Raw genomic sequence first — 26,750 nt, 5'->3', positions numbered from 1 at the left:
TTAGCCCAGGTACAGAAGGATGATATGTATAGGTCGCTGGGTTATACTCAAGGGACGTTGCAAAACATAGAAAATATTGGGCAGACTCAAGCTCACTTTAAGAGGTGGGATGGAAAATCAAGGGAGAGACACTATCCACGATGGTCCAATTGGACAGTTGCCTCATGAAATTCCAGAGGTTTTAAAAACATATTAAACAATCAGGATTTGTTCCTTACTTACGATGTTGTGTGTTTACAAGAAACCTTCCTCCTTGATCCGCCAATGATTGAAGGTTTTGATCTAATATACAATAGGGTATTACGGGGTGAGAGAGGAAGGCCCTATGGTGGGCAGCTGGCAGCAATTAAATGATGCCACGGCACGTCCCTCCGTAGAATTCAAGTAGATCGGAGCAACATGTTGGTGGCCCTGGTGGAATAGCAGTCTGAGGTGCCAGGAGTGGCCAATAAATGTCTTCTGGTTAATGTTCATTTAAACCCAGACAAAAGCGAATCAGAAGAATCACTGGCGGCCCTATCCTTTACATTCCGAGGTAAACTACCAGACGAGGGCACCACAATGATTGGGGTAAGCTATTTTAATGCAGAATGCCTCGACGATCTTTGGTACATGGTACCTAATAGAATGGGAACCACCAAGGAATCTCGGGCAAAGGGTACGAGAATTTGCCAAGAACTGGAAGAATGGGACCTCTCTATTTTAAATGGTAACTTTCAGAGTGATATCCCCCCTAACTTCACATGGCAAAATGGGCTGTGTAAATCCACATTGGATTATATTTTTGTCTCATCAGATTTGCTTCTGAAGGGTGGAAGTTTTGTGGAAAAAAAATTGATCTAAGTGATCATTTCCTAATGATTTGCAAAATCATCCTTTTATCAAAAAAGGAGGTGAACAATATGCAGTTGGTTGTGGAAATAAACCCACGCAATCATGAGGTTAAATGGTCCCCAAAATTGGCAATGGCGTTCGATAATGGGATTGCCGGTCTGAATGTAGAGTGGCTGGCATTTCTTTGTTCACCTGAAGCGTTTTTGCCCACCATAGTGGCCGTCTTAGGAAGCCTCACCACAGAAAAACATCTGAAAAGAGGGGCAACAAAGGTGGGGGGTACTCATGGTTTTGACGGGGAGATACAGGCTTGTAAAAAATGAATGCGAAGGGAGATAACGAGGCTAAAGAAAGAATTCCCAAGAGGATGCCCTAATTAGGTTCGGATGGTAAAACAGGATTACAGGAATTGGATTAAGGGCAGGCAATGTCTAATGTATATCAATGACGCAGAAAAAATGCTGGCTTGTCTGTCGGGGAATAACTCGAGCCGATTCTGGCAACTAATTAAGCCGGAAGGGAGAGATCGTTTCCTGCAAACCCAGCTGATCCCAGAGGAAGCTTGGGTTAAACACGTAAGCAAACTTTACATGAAAGTGGGAATAAATAAGAAGCCTGAATGGTTGCAGGCCAGGTGGCAGGGGGCGGTTAAGTGGAATTTGGATGACATTATGACATTGATAAAAAAAGGAGTAAGAAGTCGAACGCTCTAGGCTCAGACAGACTTTCAAATTTGACCTTTAAATCAAACCTCTTTATTTTGTCGAAATTATTGTCAACATTATTTGTAAACATCTTGATCAAAAAGGAGTTCCCCGACACCTGGCCTGCCGCCATTATAATTCTCATTTTTAAAGGTGGTGATAGGTCATCTCCTTTGTACTATAGACCCATTTCATTGTTGGACGCGTCAAAAAAAATCTTTGCTAAGATGTTATTGAAGGAACTTCAAAACTGTGCCAGTGATTCTAATTGTCTGGACCCTTTCCAGACTCGGTTCCGGCAGGGTATGGGCACTTCTCTAAATAGTTTTGTACTAGAAGTACCTTCAGCACAGGCTAATGCTCGAGGTAGACCGGTGTTGCTAGCATTCCTGGATATTAGCAAAGCATTTGATCATGTAAATAAGGCCTAGCTTGGAAAAATGTACAGGAAAAGGGCTGTCCTCTTGCTTTGGTGGGGATTCTGGAGGGCTTACATGTGGGCACAAGGATCAGAGTAAGATTAGATGCTCTTGTATCGTATACACCATGGATAGAAACAAATAGGTGTCTGCGTCAAGGGTGTGTGCTGCAACCCTTTTTTTCTGTTTTTATATCATAGGAATACTAGATTAACTGAGCACTATAAGAACAAATACCCCCAGGCTGGGTGAGTATAAAATCCAACACTTATTGTATGCAGACAATATTGTGATTTGTGATTTGACATCTATCGGCCTACAAAGAGCCTTGAGTGCCGTAGAATAATTGTTGGGTAATTTGGATTTGTCAATAAACATAGTGAAATCCAAAGTTGTGGTCCTAAAAGGAGGAAACAAAAAAATGCTGAGTTGCCCCTTGGAAACTGAAGGGTTATAGCCTTGAGGTGGTAAATAAGTTTAAGTATTTGGGGACCGTCGTCTATGATAATGGGGGTGGTCCCGACTTGTTGCTCGACCTCAAGGCTCCGTTCATTGGAGCAACAGCACAGCTTCGAAAGTTTTACACTAAATTTGGAAGATATTCGTTCCTCCGTGTGCTAAAATTGTACAAACAACAAATTGTCCCAAAATTAATGGACCAGGAACGTACAAATTGACTGGTCAAAACTTGAGGCAATTATCTGGAGAGGGGTTTTTCGCTTACCGCAATCAGTACCAGTAGTGGGAATTTTATATGAATTGGCACAGCTTCCCATTCAGACTGATTGATTGGGGGAAGCTTCAGTTATTTGCAAGTATACTGGCCCCTCCGGATGCCTCCATTTATGAGAGACTGAATGTTTTGTGGCTAAAAGGCTTGTGCAAGGTCTTATCGGTTTGGGGGACAGACTTCCTAAAGCTAATGCAAACAATAGGGGCTTCAACAGGAGATTTAAGAGCAACAGCCTGCTTGGTTAAACAAAAGTTGTCCAGAAATGTGTGGATTACACTTAGAGAGAATTTAATTCAATACCAGTGCTTTGGTGACCACTTTGACTGGACAATCAAAAGTTATAATAATGTTGCGCCATACTTAAAGAGGCATCCGTCAAGGCTCTTTAGGTCCCAAATTATAAGATTCAAACTAAATCTTTCACCTACCCAAGAAGTATTGGATAGACGAGGCAAAGTCCCAAGGGACCAAAGACTTTGTCGGTACTGTGATAAGGAGATAGAGACCTTTAAACATTTATGTGTAGAATGTCCTAAAATGTGTATACTGAGGAACCAAATTATACCTATGAATTTTATATCAACAGAACAGGACCTTTGGAGGAGAATCTTAAATACAAATGAAATCTCCTTATCAAATTGTTTCTTATAATTTCTAAAACCAAGTTCATTGGAATTTGAATGGTCGTATTTTGTAATTTATAGGAAATTATGTGAAATGGTTATGTGTTTTGAAATTTTTTTAAACTAGGTGAGATTTTTGTAGGAATTTTATTGGATGAAATGAAACTTAGTTTTTAGGGGTTTGTAAAACTGTTCCTTTGCAAAATAGTTTCTCTATGTTTTTGTGTGAAAAGTACAGATTTGTACTGTAATGCACAATAAATAAATCAAATTAATTTGTACCACGGGGGGGCACTGTTGCGCGCATCAAAGATGGCCGCCTGACAGGAGAGCTCCGGCTCACGCAAATATCCTGATTAAAATATATCCTTTCTACGCCGCTCTACGCACAACTGACATGAAGATTCCTGTGCCGTAAAACCGCCTGCACATACCCTGCAAGAATCAAGTAAATCCGTTCCCGGACTGCTGAGTTATACCACCCAGAGGGAGAGACGGCTGAGTGGCGGTGGCGTCCCTGCCTCGCAGCTCCACAAGATATCTACTGGAGGCCGGAGGCTGCACGCGGGAGATCAGGTGTTGAGATTGCCTTCTTACTTTGCCCACGTAGTGTAGGCGAAGAATTCTACACTACAATGTAACCCTGTGTCTGGATACAAGGAAACAAGCACCAGGGATCAATTGTTTGGAAGAATGGACCCAAAAACCGCGTGGCAGTAGACTCCCTCGGGTGCGACAGTATTCCAGTTGACAAAATAAATGCTTTTTATGCCGACTTCACAAGGACCAGAAAACTGCTGTTACAATACACAAGAAACAAGAATCCTTAATACTCACATAGCGTGAAACGAAAAGCAGAAACAAGAATAAAGACAGACACTCTTACCATGGGATTGACAGCAAGTATTCCAGAAACAACCAATGCTCCAGTAAGACCGCCAATTACAGGGGGGTAGGACTATTCCCGCTGGCACGCGTACGCCTAAGGGTCGGAAGTACAATACCTGACGAAACGAGGACGCTCCGACTTCAGCCCCTGATGGCATCACGGCAGTCTCTAGTCCGTACCGGGGAAGAGGAGAGAAGTGGTGTACTGGCAGTCTGGTTGAAGAGCAATAGGCACGTGGATCCCAAGAAACAGGAGGCAATCCTATGCAGTCCAGGATGATGAGTTTATAAACAACGTTGACCAAACGAGTGGCAAAAGCAATCCATAAGGCAGTCCGGGTCGATAACAGAAGGAATTTCACAGGACAAAACGTGAGGCAAAGCAATCCAGGAGGAATTCCGATTTGGCAACGGGAGGTATTGATGATCAAAAGCGTGAGGCAAATGACAGTTCCTGGGTGCGGTCCGGTTTGGCAACAAGAAGCAGCGGGGTGGAACGGGAATAGTTCCGGGTGAACTGGAAGGATGGAAGGAGCGGGAGGACACCAGGTAAGGAGAACAGCATAGATAGGAGGAGGAAGAACAATGGAGATTCCAATCACGGAGGCCGTAACTTCGAGGAAATCACGAGTGCGAGGTTGAAGCAGGGGCAAAGGTAGCGAGGCAAAGACAGGAAGGCAAGGAATCCAGAATAGCAGGCAAAACAAGGGATATCTCAGGATACGTAGCAGGCTCCAAAATCAGAAGCAACAAGTTTGTTGCCGGCTAGAGTTTATCTAGCTGCGGTCACATGACCTAAAGGTGCGGCTGACGTGGAGCGGGTCAACATGCCTGGCCTAATCTCCATGGCAACCGCCAACACAACAACACTGAGGGACGAGGTTTTGCCAACTTCTTGTGGCCTTGAAGTAACCCTCTTTTACGAGGAATCCGTAGGGATCGTGAGCGCTGACACCATGTATAGTGTTCCTGTTGTGTCTGAGACGATGGGGAGGGAGCCGGCTTAGTTCGACTCCTGTTGATCCCGGACCGATTCCTGAAAGTAGGCGCAGTGGGGGAGGGGCACTGCGTTGTACGCCGTGGTGCCGGACCCCCATAGAGGAGCTGCCGAGACCCAACACCCTCAGCCTGCTGCATGTGGAGACCGCGGCTGCTGTGGCGCAGGGGAAGCAACGCCGGGAGTGAACAGAGGGAAGCTGCTGCGGGCGACGGACAGAGCTAGAGGCAGCTCCGGCAGGCGCGCATCGTGTGAGGCTGCGCCGGCCGCCCGTGAGCCGGGCCCCGCTCCCCCGTTTGGGTGCCATTGCGAGGGCGCCTGGAACGACGCAGAGAGGCACTGTTCTCGCGGCCGGTCCCAGCGGAACAAGTAAGTGCAGCCAGACAGTAGGGGGGCCCCCGCTGCGAAAGTTACCCGTTGAGGGGACGACTCCAGGAGTGGATACAGTGGTCTCCCTTGATGGGGTGGAGTGTGGGAGACTCAAGGCTACATTCATTTTAATCGGTCCTGTAAACACGGCGGCGGACCACGGCAGGCAGAAATAGCGCATGAAGCCCAGACTGCCGGTAAGAGCCAGCGCAACCGCAAGCGGTGGGAAGTGGAGGGCTGCGCCCCAAGGCGGGAGGAGTGATACGATCGCTTGGTCAATACCCACCCCAACAGTGCGACTGAGAGGCCCCCAACATTCAGAGAGGCCACAATAGAGGCAGGCCAGGCCGAGGGCCCCTTTACACTTCCCAGAGTGGGCGGCGGGGCGCCCCGCCAAGAATCACATCCTGTCCAGAACTATAATCCATCGGATGTTCTGGATAGCTGGGGTGGGGCTGCCTGATGGCTTTCCCTGGTCAGACAGTGGGGAGCAGGTGTGAGGGAGCGGATATTCGGCCCGGAACAGTGAACAAGGAAGATACTGGGCTCTCATACAGTTGGGCCTCTGTCAACAACACGATACGTGGAAGGACACAACCCATTCTGGGCTACGCACTAATCTATATGGGCTGCACCGAGAGGAAAGGCGCAGGATGGAAAAAGACTGGCCCAATGGATTCCTTTGCCAGCTCCCAACCATGTAGGGTGCCCGATGAGACACGGCAACCACCAGACAGGCAAGATGACGCTAGAGCGCCTGGCAACACTAGTCCAGAACTGGTTCATGGCAGGAAATGTCAAACTGGATGACATTGTGGCGACGATCGGATCCCTTAAGGCCAGAATTGAGAAGGCGAGTACGCGGATTACAGAAACGGAGAACAGAATCAGCGCAAATGAGGACACAGTCACGCAACATGGCCGCAACATTGCCTTACTCCAAACAGAACTTCGTAAAACCCAGAGTAAATGCGAGGATTTAGAATCAAGGTCCCGCAGAAATAACATTCGGATTGTTGGGGTGGCAGAGTCTTTTGGTAAGGGCGACATGGAGAGGCAAGTGGAACGCCTGTTGAAAGATATCCTGGGAGCTGATCTTTCTCGGAAAATGTTCTTGTTGAACGGGATAACCGCACTCTGGCACCTCTGCCGAAACCTGGGGCACTGCCTTGCACCATAATAGCACGTATCCTTAACTATAGAGACAGGGATGCTGTCCTCCGGCTCTCCAGAGAGAAAGGTACTTTACACTTTGAGCACAACAGAATCCATATATACCCGGGTTTCTCTGCTGGTGTACAGGCGCAACGTAGATCTTATGAACCAGTGAAAAGGCAACTGCAGATGCGGAATGTACCCTATGCCCTGATCTTTCCCACAAAAATCAGAATTCTGCATGGTGGCAGAGCCCACTTTTTCAAAAATCCTGCAGAAGCTATGTCATATGTGGAGGCGTCCATCCCGTTGCCTCCCAGAGATAGAGCAAATTATCAAAACGCCGGAATCCAGCCGGGAGCAGAGAGACTTGACGCAGCGGACTGATAGGCCTGCACTATCTAATCCTCAACACGGGATGCCAGGAACAGGAATGCAGAGCGGCCTAGACACCGATTTAATGTAGTCTTGAGCCGTGAGCCCCCGGAGGGGCAACCGGATGGATGCAGCAGGCACCCTCAGGAAAGTTCCAAAGTTACTGGGCGAAAATGCCCATCGGGGAAGACTCGAGCGTTATTGGGCAGCATCGTCATGTTGGGGGAGATGATGTGGGTGGGGGGGACAAGTTGTTATGATGATACAATGTTGGTGGTTGAGATGTATGTGATGCACAATGAAGGGGAGGGCATCGGGGACCCAGTTGGAAGGGTTTTACAAGTTGAAATTGTTGGTGGTGTCGCTGCACATGACATTCTTTCGAGGCAATCCGGTACAAGGAAAATTGTTTTACCGCACAGTCATGCCATACACCGGAGCAAAGGCTAGTGGAATGAAGTTAAAGCTCCTCACGTGGAATTTCCACGGTTTGAACAATCGTGCTAAGTCTAGAAAGGTGGGGGCTTACGTTGCTAGACATCATCCACAGGTGATCATGTTGCAAGAGACCCATGCACTCCTAAAGGTAAACGTGGACTTTTTGAAAAACTGGGGACAAAATAGATATTACACAGATTACTCCACACAGGCGAGGGGTGTTCTCACTCCTATACATCCCTCTGTTGATTTTCGATTCAGTAAGAGCAAAGTGGACATTCATGGGCACTATGTTATAGTATGGGGTAGCGTTGAGGGGAGGGAGATGATATTGGTGAATACCTATGGCTCGAACGTTGACGATCCTGAGTTCTATGTAGATGTTGCACAGGAAATGGGATACACAGGCTCTGAACAGATCCTGTGAGGGGGGGGGATTTCAACACAATCCTTGATGTCACATTGGACCGGTCCAATGCAAAACCTCGACCCCCCCACCAAGGCGGCAGTGATGTTGCTACAAACCTTGTCACAGTTGACAATGGTGGACGCATGGAGAACGCTACACCCCTACAAGAGACAATACACATTTTATTCTACAGTGCATGACACTGAGTCCAGAATAGATTACTGGTTGACCTCCACAAGCCTTATGTGCCAGATAGATAATTGCAAGATACTTCCCCACACCCTTTCAGACCACTCCCCTGTTACAATGGAAATGACACTAAGAAATACAATGCCCTCAATTAGGAGATGGAGGATGCCGCCGGACATTCTTAAAGACGCAGCAGTAGCGGAGGCATTGCATATAGATGTTGAATACTTTTTGAAACTAATAAAGGCTCAGTAGATAGTCAGCATGCTCTTTGGGAGGCCTTCAAGGTATGGGTTAGAGGGATATTGCTTTCTAAGTCCACAGGCATGCTGAAAACGGTCAGGAGAGAACTGGATGAGGTGGAAAATGACTGGGGGATTTGGAAGCGAGATACACTGATAAACATGACAACGAAACCCTTGCGGATATAAATAGTAGCCTTCTGGAATTTAATAAACTAGCTGCTAGGGAACTGCTGTATATGTCAACCCCTCATAGAGCCCGTAGGTATGGTGAGAGCAACAGAGCAGGGCGCACCTTGGCCAACCTACTTAAAGCCGAAAGGCAGCATTCGACGATCTCCAGTAAACTAGCTGGAGACGGCTCAGTGGTCACTAGTGAAGAAGGGATAAATAGGGAATTCACTTGTTTTTATGAGGAACTGTACTCTAACCATGATTCGAAGTCAGCCGAAGACGTGGGAACGTACCTCGACAACATTTCTCTCCTGACACTGCCTGTGGAATACAGATTTGCGCTGGACCAACCCCTGACCTCTGAGGAAGTCGCCGAGGCGATCAAATCACTGGCCAGCGGCAAAGCACCGGGCTCGGACGGATTGGGTGCGGAATTGTATGAAGAGCTAAATGAGGAACTGACCCCGGTGCTATTGTCGGTGTGGGAGGAGGCGGTGGAAGTGGGCACCCTGCCACCATCAATGAGAGAGACCATTATAACAGTTTTGTTGAAACCTAGGCAACCACCCACCGAGATGTCCTCCTACCGACCCTTGTCCCTAATAAACTGCGATGCTAAAATATTCACCAAGATCCTGGTCACAAGACTCCTGCCGCACATGCCCACTTTGGTGCACCCAGATCAGTGTGGCTTTATCCCCACTAGGTCAACGGCTCTAAATCTTAGGAGATTGTTTGGTATCATGGCTCAGATAAAACCAGAAGCTCAGGCAGTGGCGGTATCGCTCGACGCTGAAAAAGCGTTTGATTCAGTATTCTGGTTGTACTTGTTTAAAGTTCTGGAAAATTTGGTATAGGCCCATATTTTTTGAGATGTGTCGGTCTGTTGTACTCGGGCCCCGGAGCCAGGGTGCTGACCAATCGCATGATGTCCGACTGTTTTGGGCTGGGAAGGGGGAACGCGACAGGGATGCCCTTTCTCCCCAATACTATTTGCCCTCACAATCGAACCGGTTGCGGCGGCGATCAGGGAACACCAGGGACAGAGAGGTATCATGAGGGCTGGCCTGACCCACTCCATATCTTCATACACAGATGACACATTGTTATATATCCGCGAGCCAGATATACACTTAGGCCCGGTGATCGAGACCATCCAGGAGTTTGCCGAATACTCTGGCTATAAAACTAATAGATCCAAATCGGAGCTATTCCCCCTGACCCCTGCCACGAGATGCCCGGCCAACACATATGGTCTGCAATGGTCCCCAAGCAAGATAAGATATCTGGGAATTATAGTGTCAGGTGACAGCGCCTCCCTCCACGCTGATAATCATGAACACCTCCTAGGTAGTATATCCACCAAGGTTCGTTTTTGGGCAAAACTCCCTATTTCCCTTATTGGCCGAGTGGCTATACTGAAGATGGTAATATTACCAAAATTACTATACATATTTACTAACATCCCGCTGTGGCCGGGGGCACAGTTTTTGCGACCCATCGCTCCTTGGTGGTAGAATTTGTGTGGGGAGGGGGCGCAGCCAGAATGAAGTGGGAAAAAATGGTGGAACCCTACAACAAAGGGGGCATAGCGGCCCCAGACTTTGAATTATACTACCTGGTGGCACAGGCCCAATTTATCAGATACTGGTACGATGAACAGAACACCTCCCCCCATGTGGGTATTGAAAAACACGCTGTACGCCCAACCGACCTACGCTCTATAGTCTTCAATAAGAAATATAAAGACGACTGTCCATTCCACCCAGTTAGCATAACAGTGCATGCATGGTCTAGATTCTTCCGTAGGCTGGGTTTGGAGACTCCCTATTACTCGGAAGCTCCCTTCTGGAACTTCCCCGGCATAGCGCCATTTTATGACCTGGATGTCCAAAAGAACTGGGATCCAGAGGAGGAATCCAAACTAAAAGATATATACTCCAATGGTAAATTCATAACGCTAGAGGAATTTAAAGTTGGAATGGGGAGGGATCAGCTGAAGATACTGCAATATCACCGAATGCGTATGGCCTTTAAGGCCAGATGGCCTCTATTCCCTGATGAACCACCCGTCCATCCATGCCTCACTACACTGTCTACACAGGGAAGGGTTAGTGTCTCGGGGATATACGCAGTTGTGCAGGCGAAAACGCCTTCGACAAATAGGATCAAGGTCTCATGGGAAGGTAACCTGGGAATCACCATCTCAGACAAGGAATGGGAAAGATACTGTGATTTAACAAGAAGGGTGTCCATGAACGCGGGCCTATGCCAGATCCAATTTAAGGTACTAAATAAGTTACACTACAGACCCGAGAGGGTAGCTAAATTCACTCATGATGGCCCGGCCAGTTGTCTGAAACGTGGAAGCGAACATGCCGATTCATTCCATATGTATTGGGATTGCCCACCCATATACAGGTTCTGGAGTGAGGTGGCATCCATCCTTGTGGACATCACACAGATCCCGGCAGACCTAACACCCCAGAAATACCTATTCAGGGATATTGGGAAGACTTCGGAGGTGACCAGACATTTATTTAATGTAGCATGCATAGTGGCAAAAAAATGTATACTGCAGCAGTGGAAGAGTGCATACGTACCACGTGCAAATCATTTTCTTAAAGAACTGGTTCAGGTCAATGAATGTGAAGAACAATATGTTGTTTCACTACCGAGACCGTGTAAACCTAAAGACATCTGGGCTCCGTTCAGAGTTTACTTGTGTGAATTGGGATCGGCCGGAAGTAGCCCAACTAGACCCGGAAATGTGCAGACTGTGTAAACAATACTGGTTGTAATTGTGTTTTCAATATTGTAATTGAACTATGGAATGTTATGGAATGTCATGTTGGAGCGGCGAAGTGTACCACCTTAATCAATAAACGAAGTTTAAAAAAAAATGTAATTTGTACCACAATTGTCACCTTGGATCCCCCTCAGCTGGTCTCAGATCCCTTTTCACAATTAGCCTCCCTCAGCTGGGCTCGGACCAATTGCAGTTCGTGTTAGCTATCGAAGACTTTCAAATATGCACAGGCTTTTGCTTGACCCGTTCTATTTCACAGTTCACAATTTGACACTGTCAGTTGGATACCTAACAGAGACCTTCGAATTACCGCCCACGTGGCACCGGCCCACTCTGTGATTGGTATCTTGGGTTGCCTCCCAAATTTCAATCACAAAGTTCAATTATTTCTTTGGTTCCAATTATACTTGCATCGCTCAGCCATTCTGCACTATGTCAATAGTAGGTTGATTACAGCCAATAACTACCAATGCTCTGCAGATCACCACTCCTTTCTCCCATCCGTCTGGTAACAGTAATGTTCCCCAAATTTACATTTGACCTCTGTTCTTCCATCTATGAGTTTCTTCTGCAGATTTTACTGTGATATCAAGTTTTTTGTTCACTTCCCATCATATGCCAGCTCCTTTTACTCCAGGTTTCATATCTGATCAAATGATTCTTAGTATGAGCCTGTTTATTTTCTTTATATCTTGAACATAGTCATCTTCATCTGGATCTGTCTTTGAAGTTGCCCATTTAAGACAAGCATCTTGACCCATAAACTGGCCTCTGGTTATGCAAAGTGCTATGTGCGAAAGGCAATGAGATGTCTAGACATCAATTTCAATTGCTATGAAGATTTTTGACTTCCTCATGCTGTATGGAAGGAGTGCACATATGAAGCATTCTTCATCTGATGTCCTTCTTCCAGCTTCTTTCATGTGTTGGTACCATATGTTGATTCCCAGGTGTGCTGTGCTGTCTAGATAATAATTCAGTTCATAATTGTCTTCTTGGGCGCTTCTTTTGATTCTCAAACTCTTCATGTAGTTTTTTATTACTGCGTCTTTGAAAGCATCAATATAGCTTTTGCTGGCTGATTTGTCTGTGTTAGGGAGAATTCTCTGTTTAGGCTGAATTTCCTAACCTAGTGAGTCCCCCAGCAGCTTTGCTGGATTTATGGAGTTTGTTTTTTTCTCCTGCCAAGAGTGAGACTCTTTTTCTCCCACTCTTGGACATGATTTATGGTGTTCCTTTGACTGTTAATGTGTTTTATGGGCTATGGGGTCCTTTACTCCATAGGGTCTCATGTGTTTTCTCTCTTCCCCCGGACGAAGCACCGACTTGCATCCGCTACCAGGAACAACTGCCCCTGCTGGAGTATTCTCACCACTTTAAGGTACCATGTCCGCCAGGCCTCCCTTTCTAAAGATTGCTACAAGGTAATAATAATCCCTTAACCTTCTGGACTGGCTGGCCGCCTTGACCATCTAACTGGTCCCTTTCTTTTGGTCCAACTCTTTCTGAACCTTTGAGACTTTTGTGCACTTTTCAACCGTGTGACCTTGGACACATTTCGTTCTGATCCTCTTAAAGTGGATCCGGCTTTCTGAACTCTAACTTCACGGTTTGACTCTGCCTTCCTCTCTTGCTGTGTTCTTGTGAAAGTGTTGGGATCTGTTTCAATTTATACTCTGCCTTTCTCTCCCTTTTAAAACAAATTATTAGAGTGCCATCTGCGTTAAGCGCTCACCGCTGTCTGAAAATAAGTGGGGCTTTACTTAAGTCTTGTCTAATATTCTTTTAAGGGAGTGTATATCTTTTAGTGACCGTGTTTTTGAACTGCTTAATATTAGTGCCTGTGTGTTTTATTAGATGTGGTTTTAAATAAATAATTACATCTCTTTTACACCAAGCTCTGGTCAGTGTTTGCTTGTTCTACTGTGTTCCTTTTGACCTATTGTGAATACTCTGTATACTGCCTAACTCTTCTTGAGGGAAGTCTGACTGCTCAGTCACAGCTACCAAGTGAATCTGTGTGGTACAGGCTGCTACCAAGTGGGTTTACTGCCAAACACCTGTAGTCTTAAATCTTTTGCAGTGGTCCCAGAGGGAACTGCACAGGTTTCTGCCTAACAGTCTGTAGGAACATACAGCCGGGTTCCCTGTGTAGGTGAAAATACAGCAAGTCTTTTTGTATTCATCTGTCTTTTCCTAGCAACAGCTAAAATCGGCCATAGAGATTCTGCCATAATCTCTGCACGTGATCGTTCTGTGGGACTTGTGCTTGGGCTTTCCTTATTAGACCAGGTGTGTTTTCATGCATCATTTGTGTCGGCCCAACCTTTATCAACCCTTTATTTTGCCTGCTCCGCTGACCCCGTCTCCGCCGTTCAACACCAGTGTTTGAAGGAAGTGCTGTGTGTGATGTATTACTAATAACATCCATTTCGAGCTCAGGTATCTGCCCATTTTTTCTAGGGACAGGAATGACTATGTATGGCCTGGACTGCCTTGTAGTTGACACGCTTACCTTTTTCTTCTGCTCAGAAACATATACAGGAGTCCTTTCATCATGTGCTCCTATATAAAAAGCAGTTCTTTTCTGTCAGTGAAAGCGATATGAGTATGAATACAATACATGTGTAGATTGTGCAGTGGTACGTAAGTCTGCAGCATTTGTTTCTGGGACAGTGTGTATGTCTGTCCTCTTGGGGCAACACAATATTGCTACTTTGGTTTCCCATCTCGATCATTTGATGCTAAGGAAGGAAAAACACTTTTTAATGTCACTGTATTTTTTAGATTGCTTCTGGAAGCTGTCTTCTTCAGCATTCGTCTTTGATCAACTAGCTGCTTTCTGGAATCAGTTCCTTCACTCATCACGGTGTAAATGTTCCTTTATCATGGAAAAAGATAATTTCTGCAAGCTTCTACAAATTCTGCTTCATTGACCAGTTCCCAATCAATGCCTCAAATTTGCATTAGTCCAGATGACATTGTAGCTTCCCTGTCAGCATGAACAAAGTTTTGGGTTTTATCACTTCCTCGATCTGTCCCTCGGAGGAAAGTTTCTACACAGCTATGTGATTTCTTTCAGAATAGATTGCCACCTGGATTATGATACCTTCCAGGATCACATTCAAATGTGCAGTATTTCTTGGATCTTTAAGGAAAGTTACAACGTCTGTGTGTCTTCCAACAAGATGCGGGTATTCTTCAATTAGACGAAAGAACACCACACTGACCAGTCTATGTGCTGCGGCGGTTGATAAGGGCATTTGTGTTTTCCTCACTGAACTCAGGCAACTTCAAAAACTCTACAGTGATGATTATGAGCAATCTTCTAATGATCTTTTTGTTGTCAGGATGTAGGATACGAACTTGACACCCACTCAAGATACGTAAGCATGAACCTAAAAAGGTCATCAATGGGTACCACCATGAGTAACACTGAACAAGAGGTCTATATAAAAGGAATCGGGGTACTGTATCCTTTTCCAATTGCTTTGTCCACAATCAAAATTTGGCATATCCTCATCAAGGCTTAAGTCTGCCTCAGTCGAAAGTCAATAACTACTGTGGTTTTTTAAGCATACGATCTTCTTTTACTCTGCAACTAGGAGGCACAGAGTGTTCGAATGTGCCCTTTTCCCCTTTATTTATAACTCAAAAGGGACAGTGTCCAAATTAAACCACAGTCTAATTAAAGAGTTCTTCACGCTTCCCATGTGTCAGGTTATGCGTCCTTCTTCCTCGTCTGCACAGGCTGTGGTTCTTCCCCGATATTTGTAGCTTCTTCGCGGTGGGGTGTAAGCAGAGGAGTCTCTCCGTCGCAGATCTTAATATCTCCCAGGAAGATCCAAGCTCGCCTACCCTGCAATTTGACAGCAGATGGCGTCATGTCCTCAACAATAAATGGACCGTTGAAACGGGGCTCGTCCCACTTTTTCCTTGTGTGATTACGAATCAGGACTTTATCTCCTGGGTAGATTCTTGGACGTAGAAATTCGGGAGTTTGGATTGTTGAAGCATCTCCTTCTGTGTCTGTACTGCCTTACACCCTCATCTCTGCAACTGTCCTGAAATTACAAAAAAAACTAGATGTTAAACAGTTCAAATAGTTTTGCAATTCAAGTCGTAAGATTTCTGACGTTGGCTGAGCATCACTTCTAACTAGGGATGGAGGCATTAAAGGAGTCCTCATTCGTCTGCCTGTCACGATTTTGTGCGGCGTAAGATGGTGGTCAGAACCTGCTTGGTTCCTTAATGCATACAATGCCACTGGTAGGCAGTGCAACCACCCTTATTTCAAAGTAAGGTTCAACTTGGCTATTCTTTCTCTTAACAGGCCATTGAGCTTTTCACAGATACCGTTTCCTTGTGGATGATAAGCCGAAGAAAACCTGTGTTTTATACCAAGAAGCGAGGTGATCTGCTCAAACTGTATTAACAAAGTGGGGTCCATTATCCAATCTCATTACTTCACACCCTCCCCATCTAGGAAACACTTCACGCACGAAGAACCTGGCTGCACAGATAAGAGTCTGGGTGCGTACATGGACCTGCCTCTATCCATCCGGAGAAAGGACATACTACAACTAATAGGTATCCATATCCATTACAAACTTGTATCATGTCAACATAGTCGATATGCAAGTGCTGAAAAGGGTCGATGGGTCTTGGGATGACCCCCCCTCACTATGCACAGTGTATGCCCAGCCGTGAATTGTTGGCAAATAATACAATTTACCATAAAAAATGCAACATGCTTCATTAGGTTTGGTACGAACCAATCCTCAGCAATGGTTACAGCAAGATTCTCCCTAGTTGTATACGCGGGGTAGTGTAGCTGTTCTAGTGCTACCCTTAATAAGGCTATAGGCATTACTGGTTTACCAGTGCTGTCTTGTCGCCACAGTGCTTCAGAGGGGTTTAAAGAACACCTTCTTTATTTCCACAAATTCTTTTCCTCTTGCAATGCCTCTCCTTGAAGCTCCACTATTTGTGTTTTAGGCATATGATTATATTCTTCACCCACAAACGTCATCACAGTCATTCTTTCATTCACATCAATGGTTAGGACATTCATCATTCCTATATCTGTATTTGCAATGCGCTTGGCTTCAGGGTCTGCTGCTTGATTTCCATGCAAGATAAAATCTGTCCCCTTTGTGTGAGCTGTGCATTTAACGACTGCTATGTCCACTGGGAGTTGTAGTGCCTTAATGAGCCTGTCCAATAAGGCTGCGTGCGGCACTGGCGTGCCGTCTGCTTGGAGGTATCCCCTCCTTTTCCAGCACGCTAATCCTGCGTGCACTGTCAACGTCACATAGGCGGAGTCACTGTACACCATCACTTCCTGGTCTGCGCGATTCTCGCAAGTGTTAATGCCAATAATTCTGCAGCTTGCGCTGAATAAGATGATGGCAATCGAGTACTAACAAGCACTTAAAATTCTCCATTTGACAAATGTTTCACTACCGCGGCACCTGTATATCTTTGCCTGTTATTTTGATTGATTCTTGAGGATCCATCAATGAAGACACTCTCCCGCTGCGAGTGCATTCCCTTTTACTCTAGGGAGCTCATCACAGCACTCTTCATAGTTTTCACAATCGTGTATGTTACGCTCACCTGGCTCCCACAGAGGCGTCGATCGGAACTGGACAGCTGCGGTCTCCACCAATGTGACGCGTAGTGCTGAGATGACGGACTGGCCCACCTAGCTTTGTTTGCTTGGCCCGTAGGAATATTCTTCTGCAAATGGAGAAAGGGAATTAACCACCCATGGAGTTGAGCGTAAATCCGCCCACCCCCGCTGTTCTCCCCACAGATCGCCTTTGATGTCCCCTCTTATAGTCTTACCTGATGGTTTGAAAAGATGAGCTCTCCATCCTGCATTGAGCGCAGGGGCGCGTTGATAACCAGTTGCTTCACTGGCTCGAAGGAGTTGTTGAGTTCCAGAACAATATTGAATCCGAGAGTCCCCGCAAGACGCCGTAAGTATAAAGTTCGTAAGAGTTCAAATGCCTGACTTTCATCACTCTTGTCCGATTTCTTGCAGGTTGCAGCTTGACCCTAATGAAGAGTTCCTCGTGGCAACTGGTAGTATTCTGGTAAGGATTTGAATTTTCCAACACAGTTCGATAAAATAAGGTCAATATGTAACCTGTTGCTTTCTCCCTTATTCAGGCGCTGAGGGAAAGTATGAAGTCTTGGGGAATAATACCTCTGGCGGTAAAATCAGGTAAGTCTATTGTGGTGAGGAGGGTTCCCCTGGTTAGTCCCTTTGTTTCACCTTGCTGACCTTTTGTTTCCCCTTAGGGGCCGGGGTTCGGCGAAGATGCAGTGGAAGCTGCGCCGACCCGTGAAGAGGAATAGTACCCCCGGTGGTAAAATCAGGTAAGTCTATGGGGGGGTACCTAATATTCCTCTGTGTATTCCCTTAGCTCACCTTGCTGTTCTTGTCTTCTCCTTAGGTGCCAGAGTGCGGCGGGAACATGCAGGAGGATGCGGTTGAATGTGAAGATGCTGCGAAGGCTGGTGAGTTCAGCGCGGCGCTGCAGCAGGCGAGGCGACGTGCATAAAATAACTTCTTTTTTCCAGCTCGAAGGCGCGATGGATCGGGAATTCAGGTAAGGATTAAAGGTATTGCTCTTGTTCTAACCTTTTCTCCTTCTTTCTCCCTTTTTCTAGGAGCTTCAAACTCGAGGCGGGCGTGGCAGAAGGCTGGATGCAGACTTGCAGGCACGGTGAGCGTTACGCTGCTGGATGCAGAATAACGCGAAGCGTGTGCTACTCTTCGGGTGTGGTTTAAATAGCCTCCAGAGTAGTCCCAGGTAAGTATTCCTCCCCAGCCCCGCCCCAGTAAAAAATAGTCCCTAAGTAAAGTAGTCCCTTCCAAGCCTCTTTTGGCTTGGAGCTCTTGCAGCATGGTCTGCATCAGGTAAGTTTGCAGCATGGTCTGCATCAGGTAAGTTTTACTCTATCAGCCTGGTGCCTATGGCGCCAGGACCGACTCTCCATATGAGCCTGGCACCATAGGCGCCAGGACTGGACCCAAATAGCCCCTAGCAGGGGTTGTTGGGCTTGCTTAGGATAACTTAATGCCTGCTTCCGGGGTTGCTGGACGTGGTCTGGGTCCCCGGTGGTAGGCATCATGACAGTGTATAGGCTTTCCTTCGGTAATATGCTCAGCTATAAACATAGCTGGATTCACTATTTTACATCGAACTATTTTAATCGCTGGAGTCGATATGATTACCTCATAGGCAGAAGCCCTTTAAGTGGTTAACGTGCCTTTTGGTTTTTCTAAAATTGCAAATAATGCATGTTCAACAAATAACGTCATGGAGCATCCCATCACTATGCTTGTAGCCTTTTCTATGGCAAACGCGGAAGCTGCCAAACTTTGTTCGTATGGAAAGTGACCTCTCATTACTGGGTCCAAAATTCCACTTTAATATGCAAGGGGTTTGTACCCCAATGTAGTTCTCTGTGTGAGTACTGCGGTCATAAAAGAACCATCTGTGTGCAAGAATAAAAAGAATCCCTCTGCATAATTAGGAATCCCTAAAAGTGGAGCCGTGCAAATAGCTTTTTTCAATTCATCAAACCCTTCTTCCATTGGCTCAGTCCACATGATTTTCTCTTGCATTGCCTGTGCTTTCTTCAGGGCCTGTAAGAGCGGCCTAGTATACGAGCTGTATTCAAAGACCCATGCTCTGACATAATTACATAGCCCCAAAAATCTCTGCATCTGTTTTATCGTGTGTGGCTTAGCTGTTTTTAAAATGGCCTCAGCTCTTTCTGGGGTGAATTTTTGGGTTTAACATTTCCTTCTCAACCTTATATCCTTTGTCAGCAAGTGTAATCAGCTGAACAGAATCGCGTCTGCGCTCTTCCAATGTGGTGCTGCAAACTAAAATGTCATCTACATATTGCAACACAATGCTTTCTAATGTGATATTGCTCAAGTCCATCCGGAGGACTCTGTTGAATATTGATGGGGACTCACAGTACCCCTGGAGCAGCCTTGTGCTTTTTAATCATGTTTGTCTAAAAGTAAACAATGTCAAATCTTGTGAGTCCTTGTGCAATGGGATTGAGAAAAATGCATTTTTCAAGTCAATCACCGTGAAATATCGTGCATCAACAGGTATATTACACAGAATTGTAGACGGTCCGGGACTAGAGGGAACTCGGCCTCTACAATCTTGTTTTTGGGTGAAGGTCTTGTATTAGCCTCCATGACCTTCCCTTAGATTTCTTGATAGGATAAACTGACGTATTACATGGTGACTCTGACGTCACTAAGGTACCTTGGTCCATCAGCACGGAAATTGTTTTAAAAATGCCTTAATCTGCCTCTCGAGACATGGGATATTGCCGTGCTCGAGGCAAAATTGCTCCTGGTTTCAATTTAATCTTCACTTCCCCAACTCCTTTCAGTAATCCTACGTCATAGGGGCCAGTGGTCCATAATGAAATTGGCACTTTTGCCATAGCTTCATTGAAATATTCAGGACACTTCTTTACTAACATCATTCTCTGCGGGACCTCTCTCTTAATCGCCTTGACCCAATAAGTAATGCACATTTCAAATATCACAAAATCATCAGATCTGTCATCTCCAAACAAGTCTTCAATGGCAATTATTGTGCTCCATCGTGTACCTTTATCATCAGTTGCATCAAGCAAAGCCACATTTCCTCGGACTATAACTGCTTCTATGGCTAAGGGGAACATGTGCCCCTCTTTTTTTTTTTATTGTGTTTCAGTCCATAAGACCTTTTCACAAAAGTTAAGAAATCATAAAATAACAATATTTACATCTTATACAATATCAAAAACCTTAAAAAATAACAATTCATAATTCATCTACAACATCTTGCAATTATTACTGCAGCTCACTAACAAAACAAATATCTATTTACTTAGACCATGTTTCTATTGCCAGTTCTTTTATATACTTAGCTATTGCCACCTGAACCATAGTTAGCTTTGAATGATATAATCTTTCCCATAGATTTTGAGATGTTAAAATAGAATACTGTTCAAAATAAGGTTTGAAGAGCAAATGTTGCTTAATAATTAGAGTATTGCATTCTGTAAGCAAATGGTATAGTGTTTCCTTGCATGATGGAATATTGCAAAATCGGCAGCACGATTGCTCTTCTTTTATCAGGCGACGTTGCGCCATTATTTGATTTGTTTTAATCACTGTGAATCGAAAACGTAAATAAATTTGTCTATATTCAGGTGTAGGAAATTTCAATAGATATTGCTCTGGTGTTTTAAATGATTTGTCTATTTTTGTAATCTCAAAAGCTTTTATGCTGTTTACATTGTTCAATGGTGCGGATCCAATCCATTCGCCACAGCTTCAACTTTGCTTTGTTTGGATTGGTAATTAATGTTTCTGCCGTGATATCAGCCATTTCCATTACTGTTGTTACTAATTGTCGCCACTTACAGGGAAAAATACGATCAGATACAAGCATGTATTCAGCAAGAATACTAATCAAGCGCTGACTAGGAGATGTCATAATTAATTTCCTATAAAGGCCTAACACCTTCCAGCAGTACAAGGCATATAAGGACGACAGTCCGAATTCATGTCGTATGGCAAAAATCGGTACACACTGTGGTAAGCCCAGAATTTTCTTCCAGAATTTACTTTCAAAGCGTGACCAAAACTGCTGCGTCTTTGGATTCCTAGTGTCAGAACCATATAGAATGATCGCAGTTACCTTTTTTGAATAGAAATTTGTCAGTGAGCCATAGGAAAATTTGGCATACTTATGTTTTATTACCAGAGCCTGGGATATAGCAGTCTGCATTTTTACCTGTAAATCTCGAATGTAAGAAATATCTGAATTGCGGTCAATTATATTGATCCCGAGATATTTATATTGCACTACAACATCAAGTTCATTGCCGTCAAGTTTCCATTTAAACGTACATTTCGCTGGTGTATGAATTAGAACCTTCGTTTTTGCAATATTGATTTCAAGATGATTATACGTGGCATAATTTTCTAATTTTTTCAAAAGCTTTTGGAAGCCAATAGGAGCTTTAGATAACTATAACAAATCATCGGCAATGAAAAGCCAGGCTATTGGGTTTTTCCCTATGCGTGGAGGATCAGAAATGATGGAGGAGAATTATTTACCAATATCATAATTAAAAAAGTTAAACAATATGGATGCAAGGGCACACCCCTGTTTCAGCCCTCGTGCAGTACTTATTGAGGTAGAAAGCTTACCATCTGAAGATAGCCGTACCATAATCGAAGTATCTGAATGAAGTTGAATTATTAGATTTAACAAGTTTGCTGGACATCCCGCCGTCGCCAATTTATGAGAAAAAAAAGCACTCTGCTGACTGAATCAAACGCTGACTTAAAGTCGACGAAAGCCATATGACAATGCATTACTTACCGTAAAAGCATTTCTGATGGTTGTATCTGCTTAGATTCACATGCTGTGCATAGGTCCGACATCCAGTGGTCACTGCGGAGTCTTGCATTTTGTTTTTCGTAGTCGAAAAGGGGACGTCGACAAGGCGTGTCTGTAACACTATCCCTATAGTGACGTGCGTTGTACCCACAATCCCTCACGCGTCGAGGTCCCTCTGTTTGTATTTTTCTGCCCTGAGGGAGCCTTCTAGACGTGAGTGAGTACAGAAAAGAGAGAAATATAGGAAAGGATGTCTATGTTCCTTCCATCCGAGCGGGGAGGAAGGCTGGGCGCATGTGAATCTAAGCAGATACAACCATCAGAAATGCTTTTACGGTAAGTAATGAATTGTCTTCTGATGTTTGTTAATCTGCTTAGAATCACGTGCTGTGCATAGACTAGCGAGCAGTACCCGGAGTTGGCGGTGGGTTATGAGAAGGAACAGTAGAGAAAAGATGTCTTAATACTGCCTGTCCCACCTGGGAGTCAGATCTAGAGTGTGCATCTAGACAGTAGTGTTTTGTAAAGGTGTGCACAGAACTCCAGGTAGCCGCTTTGCAGATGGACTCAAGGGGAACATTTGCAATGAATGCTATGGAAGCCCCAGTGCCTCGAGTGGAATGTGCTCTTGGCTTGAAGGGTAGTTCTCTCTTAGCAAGAGTGTAACAGAGAGTGATGCATTGTACAATCCATCTAGATATAGTGGACTTTGAAACTGCATCTCCTTCTCTTCCTGCTGCCACCGAGACAAAGAACTGATTAGTCTTTCTCAGTGGTCTGGTTCTTTCCATGTAGAACATGACAGCACTGCGTACATCTAGTGTATGCAGACTTTTTTCTCCCAAGCTGGAAGGGTTTTGAAAGAACGTTGGTAGTTCTATTGACTGGTTTACATGGAATTTCGAGATGAATTTTGGTGAAAACCTTGGGTGTGTGCGTAGAACCACCTTATCTTTGTGAACTGTTACGAAGGGGTCTAGGACAGAAAGAGCCTGTAGTTCACTTACTCTCCTAATGGAGGTGATAGCTATTAGGAAAGCAGTCTTAAGAGTGAGGTATTTAAGAGTTGCCTTGTGCATGGGTTTGGAAGGAGTGCCCATGAGTCTAGAAAGTACCACGTTTAAGTCCCATCCGGGAGCTGGGTTAGCTATCGGGGGGTGTATTCTCTTTACCCCTTCCATGAAGGCCTTGATAACTGGTATCTTCCACCACGACACTTTAAGTTGGGAAGTGGTGTATGCAGAAAGTGCCGCTAGGTGGACTTTAATGGAATTAAACACTAGACCTGAATCCAGTAAATGGGTCAAGTACAGAATAATGTTAGTGGCAGAGCAGTCAACCGGGTTGATGTTCTTACTTCTACACCAGATGACAAATCTTTTCCACTTGCTAGAATAGCAGTGGCGAGTATTAGGTTTTCTGGCTTCCCTGAGGATGTCCATACATCTCTGAGGGAGATGTAAATGTCCAAATTCTATGATCTCAGGAGCCAGGCTGCTAAGTTCGTGTTCTGAGGGCATGGATGCAGTGTCCTGCCCTTGTCTTGTGACAGCATGTTGTACGGGCAGGGAAGTTTCATTGGGAGAGATAGGGACATCTCCATCAAGTGAGCGAACCATGGCTGCCGGGCCCACATTGGGGCCACTAGTATCATGGTAACCTGCTCCTGGTGCATCTTGTGCACCACTTTGTTGAGGAGGGGAGTCGGGGGAAAGGCGTAAACAAATTTCCCTGACCATTGAATCAGCAGACCGTTCCCCTTGGACTGGTTCTGGGGGTACCTGGAGGCGTAACTTTGGCATTGTGAGTTCTCCAGGGTTGCGAACAGGTCTATTTCCGGGAATCCCCATTGCGTGAAGACGTCTAAGACGATGTCTTCGTGCAATTGCCATTCGTACTCTTTGGGCAGGGGGAAGTCTCTGCTGAGTTTGTCTGCTAGCAGATTGAGTTCCCCTGGTACATGTTGTGATAGTAGGAACATGTTGTGTTTGAGAGCCCACTTCCATATATTCTGGGACAGCTTGGATAGTCCTGGAGAGTGAGTGCCCCCTTGCTTGTTGAGATAGTACATGGCTGTGGTGCTGTCTGTGAGGACCATCACTGTCTTTCCTTGTAAGTGTTCCTGAAAGGCTTTCAGTGCTTTGAACACCGCTAGTAGTTCCAGCAGGTTTATATGCTTGGATGCTAAGCTCGGAGTCCACACTCCGTGAGCAGTCTGATGGGATAGGTGAGCCCCCCATCCTGTAAGGGATGCGTCTGTGGTTAGAGTGGCTTCCACTGCGGGTGTGACAAAAGTTTTCCCTAATAACAGGTTTTCCTTTGTCCACCACCGTAGCGAGAGAACCAAGGCCTGCGAGACCACCACTAGATCGTCCCATTGTCCGCTGGCCTGACACCACTGGCTGTAGAGCCACTCTTGCATTGGGCGCATGCGCAGGCGCGCGTGAGGTACCAAATAAATACATGACGCCATCATCCCTAGCAAGCGCATTGCTTTGCGTACCGTCACCTCTCGACCTGCCACATAATGGGGGATCTGAAACAGCATGTTTTGGACCCTCTCTTTGGAGGGGAAGACGAGGCCGTCCTTTGTTCGAATTAGAGCCCCTAGGAATTGTTTGATTTGGCTGGGGTCTAAGCTGGACTTCTTTTCGTTGATGGAGAAGCCCAGTTGGGACAAAAGGTCTACGGTCTTTTGGGTATTGGAGAAGCATGTTTCGTAAGAATCCCCCGTTATGAGCCAGTCGTCGAGGTAAGGGTAAACCGGGATGGATAATCTGCGCAGGTGGGCCACTGCCAGTACTTTCGTGAATACCCTTGGTGCAGATGCTATCCCGAAGGGTAGTACTCTGAGCTGGTAGTGTTTGTTCTCTATCTTGAACCTGAGGTATTTTCTGTGCGCTGGCAACATTAAAATATGAAAGTATGCATCTTTCATGTCTAGTGTTGTCATGTAATCCCCCTGAAACTTTTGGGGTTTGACAAACTTGTTTGCTGGGCGCAGATCTAATACAGGGCGCATGGTTAAATCCTTTTTGGGTACAAGGAAGTACACTGAATAAATACCTTCTGTTACCTGAGATAGGGGGACAGCCTCTATAGCTTCTTTTTTCAGTAGCTCTTCTACTTCTTGAAGAAGAATATTGAGGTGTTCCGGTGTCATGCGTCGGTTCCGTGGGGGTCTGTATTTCGGGGAACCGTTGAATTCGATGCAGTATCCGTGGGCTATGGTGGATAATACCCAGCGGTCTGACGTTATTCCCTCCCATGCTGAAAGGAACGATGTTAGCCGGCTCCCGACCGGTGATGCATGGGAGGGGACCCGAATCTTCGGGTCATTTGTTGGTATTGGGTGTGGGGCCTTTGGGGCTGGAGCCGCGACCTCTTCCTTTGCCACGACGTTGGCCTCTTTGACTGAAGTGGGTGCTTTGGTTAGAGGGCCAGTTGGTAGCAGAGTAAAATTGCTGTTGGCTTTGCTGCTGGCGTTGGCCACGAAAGGAGCGTCTATTGCCATAGCTGCGTCTGTTAGGTGGCCTAGAAATTTAGTCAAGAGTCTTGATGGTATCAAACTCTTTCTTCGCATGTTCTCATCAACTGCTTTCCCAAACAGATGTGTTTGTTCTATGGGCTTATTTATCAGGGAAGCCTGGGTTTCCGGCTTAAATCCCGAATTGCGCAGCCAGACATGGCGTTTGAGAAGTATTCCCTGAACCAGGGAACGGCCAGCCATCTCTGCGGCATCTAAGGAGTTTTTTACGATGCCCTGGTTTACAAGAGTTCCCGCTGAGATTATAGCTAGCAGGCGTGAACGCAGGGGTTCTGGTGCGTCCTCTGCTTCGCTGCGCCGCTTGCTCCACTGTGCATCTGCGTAGCTAGCTAGTAGGGAATTGTTATTAGCAATCCTAGTTGAGAAGGCGGCGGAGGTCGTGATTCTCTTCCCAAGTGCGTAGAGCTTCTTGCCCTCTTTGTCAGGTGGTGCCTCACTAGTGGATAGTGGTACCCCCGCTCTTTTTCTTGTATTAGTAACTACAAGGGAGTCCGGAATAGAATGTCCCCTGATGTACAAAGGGTCAGAGGACGAAGGGCTGAAGAGCTTTTCTATCCGAGGGTTGACCCCTCTGACTAAGGCCGGATTGGAGAGGGAAGGAGTTATTCTTCTCCTTATAGAAGCCAGGAGCGGAATAGACTGACTAACCGGGGCTTTTTCTTTAATAACTTTTTCTACAAAGTCTATGTCCGGAAGAGTCTCCCCTGTGTCTATTTCAAAATGCGCTGCTGCCTTGCGCAATAGTGCATTAAGTGAAGGTTGGCCATCTATGGGGGAGGTGTTTCCAATAGGTGAGTCCTTGGGAGGAGAAGGGTGAAAGACATCAGGGTCTGAGTGCACTGATGGGGATTGCCAAGGCTGCACTGATGGGGATTGCCAGGGCTGTGAGGTAGCTGTATCTTCTTCAAAAGCTCCTGCACTAGTGTAAGGGTCTTCTTCAAACCCCTCTTCCTCATGTTCTTCCTCTCCACCCAAACACTCCTCATCTTCCTGGAGGTATTGCTCCTCTTCAGTGAGGTCATATGCATCTGTAGAAGGGGGAAACAGCCTAGGAATCTTGACCCTAGGGTCATCCTGGGTCCATTCTCTTGGTCTTTTGGGTGTGGGTGGGTTTTGGCTACCCAAAAACCTTTCCATTTTTTCCATACAAGAATGGAGTCTTTCAAGGGTCTCATGGGGAACCCCTGAATAGTCTAGAGGGGGGAAATCCGTGTTTTCGCCTTCCAAACGCTTAGAATGCTCCCACAACGTCGACGAAAGGTTTCCGTCGCCCTCAGAAAAGCCCTCCGGTAGTTCAGAAGTGCCTTTAGATGAAGGGGGCAGTTCCTGGCTACTCTTGTGCTTTTTCGGCGTTTCTATATCCTTCGGTGCGGTATTCGACGTCTGTTTCGTCGTCCGCT

The sequence above is a fragment of the Ambystoma mexicanum genome, chromosome 8 (assembly GCF_040938575.1).
Source record: "Ambystoma mexicanum isolate Mex_15411 chromosome 8, UKY_AmexF1_1, whole genome shotgun sequence".
Classification (NCBI taxonomy): domain Eukaryota; kingdom Metazoa; phylum Chordata; class Amphibia; order Caudata; family Ambystomatidae; genus Ambystoma; species Ambystoma mexicanum.
The sequence above is the reverse complement of the archived record's forward strand: the minus strand, read 5'-3'. Positions refer to the sequence as shown.